General features: G+C 29.4%; 1 long non-coding RNA gene across 3 annotated transcripts; it reads right to left on the reverse strand.

The window, feature by feature from the left end:
* Positions 1 to 949: 949 nt before the first annotated feature.
* LOC114935906 (uncharacterized) lies at positions 950 to 5,271 on the reverse strand. 3 transcript variants are annotated; one of them, XR_014924857.1, is made up of 10 exons: positions 5,204 to 5,271; positions 4,976 to 5,038; positions 4,724 to 4,785; positions 4,380 to 4,457; positions 4,042 to 4,115; positions 3,563 to 3,673; positions 2,727 to 2,837; positions 1,565 to 2,386; positions 1,341 to 1,442; positions 950 to 1,241 (listed from the first exon to the last, which is right to left on the reverse strand). It is a non-coding gene; the product is annotated as an uncharacterized LOC114935906 (long non-coding RNA). The 3 variants fall into 3 exon arrangements; XR_014924856.1 differs by having other exon boundaries at positions 4,943 to 5,038; XR_014924858.1 differs by lacking the exons at positions 950 to 1,241; positions 1,341 to 1,442; positions 1,565 to 2,386; positions 2,727 to 2,837 and having other exon boundaries at positions 3,573 to 3,677; positions 4,943 to 5,038.
* Positions 5,272 to 6,553: the final 1,282 nt, after the last annotated feature.

The following is a 6,553-nucleotide window of genomic DNA, read 5'->3' on the forward strand; positions in this document are numbered from 1 at the left end:
AACTAGATTAATGCGCTCGCGTGTTCAATTCTGAGTTGGCTACATTGCCTCTACATTTGTTGGCGGCATACTATTGGCCTGGTTATTTATGGCTATGGCCGTTTGAAATGTGCTATTCCAAATTGATTGTTAGAGATAATAACATTTTTCTTTGACTTGTTAACAATGTTCCTATAATTACAATAGCTTAGTGTATATATAGACTATATTAATTAATTAATCAGACTTAGTTTAAGGAAGTAATAAAATTAACACGTGGCGTTGGAATCATACGGCGCATATGATCTGCGCAGTGCGCGCGTGCTCAGGTGGGTTGGCAACTTGCTTGCTGCTTGCTGGCAAGCTATAATTGGCTGAAGGTGATAAGCCGCGTATTTTTGAGTCATACAATAAATGATCTATTAAAATATTATTAATAAATTAGATTTCAGATAGTCACTGACTAACTAATAATTAACATTGGTTATCTAAGTCATTAGGTAATAATTTCAATAAATTGTATAACTGGTGAATGATACCAAAATTATAAGTACTGTACAGAGATTTAATTAATTAATTGATTAACAAATGATAGTGCATATACACTCATTGTATAATTAAAATAGACTGAGTTGTCAAAGCCTATTGAAGTTATTTCACAAGTAAGTAATACTGGCAGTTATTATAACTGATACAAGTTGGATATCTACTGATTGATATATACAATATTTGATAATTAGTTATTAAGTAGCAACCTAAATAAACAAACAGTGTATTCAATATTAATTGACTAAGTGCTGTTATATAGTGACTTAACCAATTGATTAATAGATACTTAAATATATGCTGTATTAATTAAATTAAGTTGAACTTATAAAGGAAATTCACTCAAACTGTTTATATTGATTGAATTTAATGGACATTATAATTTAAATGAATTGGATATTAATAAATTAGTAGTACAGATAAATTTAGATGTTATGTGCTTTATGAACGTATTAAATAGTTAATACAATATAAGTCTCATGTAATATACGGTGTCTTACTCGACTAATTGACAATATAGAATATATTATAACTAGACTTAAGTGAGAAACCTACTGGAACTTCTCAATACGAGTAAATTAGTTGGGGCCTAGTGTCTTTCCATACTAGACAATATTCTGCAGTGTCTCTTCATATTGGACAATACTCTGCAATGATTTGTACGTATATTGCTGCTACACTTTCTTTGTGATGTAGTGATTGCCTTCTTCATTTATCTAATAGAAGAAATAATATTGTTAGTTGGTCTCATTTAAGATCTATATAATAAGTAAATAGGTTGGCTGTTAATGCTAATATATAGGAGGTGTACAAACATCGGTGCAGGTTCTTCTATATATATAGTATACACTATATGTTATGAGATTTCAGTGCTCTTCATGTGGCTGTTCTTATTAAATCATGTTTTGATCGTTTCTCTGAAATAAATACGTAGTAATTTAGCAGTAGTTTTAGTGCCTACTAATAGATATTAACTAAATGGAATATATATATATACATTTAATATAGTATACAATGATTGTGAATTTTTTATACTCACACATTTTGATGAGCCTTTAATTAAGTGATCTTGACTTCAAATTCCTTTGAAGATAACATATGCAATAATTGAGGAGGATTCCTCATTCGAAGAGCATCGGAGCCTTGGTGGATGGTTGTATTACATATATACTTTATCCTCCTTATGACTCTGTGTAACAAATAACCTTCTGTAGGAATTATATTGATATATGGAACTGTATATATATATACTTATATATAAATTTTATGATTGTTTATATTTCTGAGATAAATATATAGTGATTCGAATAAGTATTCATCATAGATTGTGGTTCTATAAATATAGACATCCACATATATGTATTCTGAATAAATGACTTATTTGTCTACTTAGTGAATAATCTAGTTCTAATGCTATAAGTTAAGTGCATCTTTTGTCCGAATAGGCAATCTACAATATTTTGATTATTAATACTCTTATAGGTCTTATATAGCAATTAGCTACAATTTACAAGACTGTAATTAATAATACACTTTCTATACTTTTGAGATAATAAATAAATATCTGATTTCAAATTATATAAGTTTTTAATCTATTAATTGTGTTATTTGATAAATCGGTGAAAGTGCGCGAATACAACTCGCCTAGCGTTAATAATTATGACTGACATACTAAATACGACATATAATGTGTGCAATCAATTGTTAAATGGTGGTATGTAACTGAGTGAATATCTCATCTTTTGGCATTATAACGTGGCCTCATCATCCTGGTCTCCCTTGGAGGTGCCATATGGTGTATGAAGCCTTCTGGAGGCTACTGGTTGTTCATGTGAAGATATTTCTTCATACATCCGATGATCTGCAAAAGATAAGTGTCTACATATATGTCTGCGTGGTTGTTTTTAAAGTTTATATATGGGCATGCAGAGTCACTTGAGGATAGCTCTGTAAACCCATAATAATAATCATATAATTGACTTATTGATAAATACTCACACATGGATAATGAATAGAAACAAGTTATGTGATAGATTTATAAATAATCAGTTAAACATTTTGTTTTAATTCTTTAATAATATTATAAATTTGGATTAAATTGTAAATTCGTTAACTGAGACGTTAAGTTCTATATATTATTATCTAATATAAGTTAAATTCTATTTCTATAAATAATCATGGACTGACACTAAAACTCTTACATTATTGTCACGTGCGGGGTACTACGGTGCTGTATTCCTTATACTTGTACTTGGTGCCTCAATTTCTTGTGTGCCTTTAGCCGGTTGTCGACATTTCATACACTGTTGTGCCTGTACAAATGCATGGATACATATAAGTAACTGACATGTGATACTTCAATAATTATCATATGTGTTTCGCTGTGTAACTTTATATTATATTAAATATTGACAGTTATTAACTGTTCTTACAATAACATTGACTAGTAATGTTTAAGTTCATAATTTTCTTAATTAATCTAAAACTGAGTTTAAAGTATTAATGATAACCGGATATTACTAAATAGCATTGAATTTGCAAGTGGAACAATTATTTCTTATGTTACTAAACACTAATTATTTTACGATATTAATTCAAGTCATCTTAGTTATTATTAATAATATTTGAAATAGCTTATCTTGAAGTAAATAGTATTCTATGAGTAAAGATACATTTATTACACACAGCAATCAATTATCTGATTGTTCATATAGTGATGTGGAATACGCGTATTGAAACATATAAATATAATAAATGACTTATTTGATAACATTTTATCATATAATAAAGCTGTGATTGTGTGGCATTAACCGCCACAAGCTATCTCAGTGATAATTAATCATTAAGTGGTTGTCTCACAGTGAACTGACATTTTATTAAGCCTATAGTGCTTAGAGTATATATTTTGATTTGATAAAGTAGTATGTGATGTGAGAATCAATTCTATAGTCATTCACTTATACAACTGACATTTTTAGTTGTAAATGATATAATAATACTTGACTATTGCTAATAATAATTAAGTATAAACTCTTACATTAGTAATGCTTTTGGAATATTGGATGTATTTTGCATCCATATTATAGTGACTTGAATTCATCTAATGTTTGAACCCATTGATGGTTTCTATTACTGCATTCTCTCGGTTCTATCTGAAAAAGGAGTAAATATTTGATATTTGACACTTTGTCAATAGACTTTTATGCAGTATATTGTGTAATTTATACAATACAAATTTCTCTTGTAATAACTCTGAATTGTGACTAGATGCGCGTATTGACAATATTTCTTAATTGAGTATACATAAGTGCAACTAGGTGTGCGGTGAAATGAATTGCTGTTCTAGACTTTATTAATTATTTGAATATTGAATTGATATTAAATAGCTCAAAAGGTGTTTGGTTTTTGATAACTATTTCAACATAATAGTCAATATCTAATGTTAATTGATATTAAGAGGCCGTAGTGATTAAATATCGAACTGAGTAATAACACTCTTCAATTAACTAGACTTACGTTCTAATGTCTTACACGTGGTAATCTGACTAATTGTTGGATTTACCAGTACTACTGGTCCTTTATCTGTATATCTGAAACACGAAAATAGTATGTGAACTGTTATGATAAGCAAAACTTTTATATATAATCACATATTAATAAATAACTGTGTTAGACATTATTAACCTTATTAACCTAAGTACTTAAATTGACATTTAAATAGCCGAGAGTGTCTGGCTTTAAATAATTTATTTGTCATAATATAACAATGCAATACCTGAATATCAATTGATATTGATAGATTTGTAGTGTTAGTATACTGACTTTGAGTTGGAGATTTTTGTAACTAGACTTACGCTCTAGTGCTATTCTTGCGATATCCTGACTTTTTGATAAGCGACATCCTCATTGGATACTGGCCCTTGCCCGTGCTCCTAAAAAGTACAAATAGTTAGGGATTTGTGCTACGATAAGTAGAATTCTATACAGTTATCTACCAATAATGGTTTGTACTAGTTACTATTAATTTAAATACCTAAATTAATATTAAACAGCTTAGAAGTTATATTGACTCTAAATAGTATATCTACTAACATTATAGACAATATTTAAATATTAAATGATAGTGTAAAATTTACAGTGCTAAAATATTGAATTTTGAATAAGTAACACTAAATAGATCTGTGCTGTAGTGTCTTACCGTGGAGACTCGTTTTTGATATCTAATGACCTTGTCATATTGTTAGTCCTCCGCTTGAGTGTCTGAAACACACAATTAATAAGTAATTTGTGATGTGATAGTGGAATTTATATAACTACACATCAATTATAGACACTTATGCCAAATATTATCAACCTAAATACTTAAAATGACATTAAAATAGCCTTGAAGACATTTGGTCTTAAATAATTCATTTACCATAATACACTGGGCTGCGTCTCAGTTCCTCACCTGTGATATTTGACGTTGATATCTAATAACTTTACCAATATTATTAGTCTCCTGTTTGTGTACCTGAAACATACAAATAATAAATTATCTACTTAATGATTGAATCACGGATGATGGGCTGCGTGACTATATTAACCCCAAGTTATACTGGTGATAATCGGCTATAATAATTAACGGACCTACAATATATTGTAATATCTTTAGTTGATTATATTGTTTAGTTCATACCTTGTTTATGAGGATTCATTTATGACTGTACAATTAATGATTGCCCTTGACATCTGTGATGCGATAGTGCAATGCAATTTGCCTTTGTAAGGTTATACGCGTTGGTTGCATTCTGTGTGGTTGGAGCATTCTCCTTGTTGTTGCATTTGATGTGTGATAAATTCTGGGAGAGTGTTCTGTCCAACAGTGCTAATATATTAGTATTAACCTAATATAGTTTAACATATATACATTAATTCTGAATTTTGACTATTGTTGCCATCATTATTGATGATTGAGTAATATTACCTTGCACTGCACCAATTGTGTGCTGTTGAGATGATATAATTATTTAAATGTGTATCCTTGATTTGTTGCATCGTTAAAGTGACATGCAAGAGTTGAGGTTATAAACTCTCTCCCAAATGAATTCTTTCTCTCGGGAATAGTAAATGTAACAAACGGACATCGACGCGCCATCTATGTATTGCGAGCGAACTCCGTATCCAAACTTTTGTACAATCATTGAGTATGACATAGATAGGCAACTCGACGTGACTTGTACATTTTGTCCAAGTCACTAGATCTAGGGGAATTCACTAAATCTTTATATTTATACGTTCTCCTCGCTTTATAAGTGAATTTCAATTCCAAAGCAGTATTGTATTACATAATTAATTAATTTTTTATTAAATAATCATTTTTATGCGTATTTTTCTTAACATAACAATTATATACCCAATGTTATAAGCGTAACTTGTTATACTTCATGTACTTTGTCTAATTTACTAGATATAGGGGAAATTCTCCAACTTTATACTTTAGTGCTTTCCCTTGTTATATAAGCGATTATTATACCAAAAGCGGTACTTAATTTATAGTTTCCATTAAATGACTGCATCATGTATGCAATTTTTCGTTATTTAGCAAATATATACATAATACCATAGGTGTTACTTGTTATACTTTAAGTACTTGATTAGGTTACTAGATATAGGGAAAATTTACTAGATTTCATATTTTTGCGTATTTTCAATGCACAAATGATTTATGGTGCTAAAATAGTATAATTACATTGTTCAGTTTTTATATAATATAAGCACAATTTGTTATATTTTTATATTTTTGTCTATGTTACTAGATATGGGGGAATTTTGTTAAATCCTATGTCTTACGTTTTTCTTTGTTATAGAAGGGATTCTTAACATTGAAATATTATCTTGATGTTTAGTTATTTACAGAATTTATGTTAAGAGCTTAATTAAGCCAATAAGTACCCCCATATCTGGGGAAACGCGATATTTGAACAATTGCTTTGAACTTTCTTTTCTTTTTGCGTTTAGGCGTTATTTGCACACAAAGCATTGTTAG

This window comes from Nylanderia fulva, unplaced genomic scaffold (assembly GCF_048542155.1).
Source record: "Nylanderia fulva isolate GAGA-0341 unplaced genomic scaffold, ASM4854215v1 Scaffold256, whole genome shotgun sequence".
Classification (NCBI taxonomy): domain Eukaryota; kingdom Metazoa; phylum Arthropoda; class Insecta; order Hymenoptera; family Formicidae; genus Nylanderia; species Nylanderia fulva.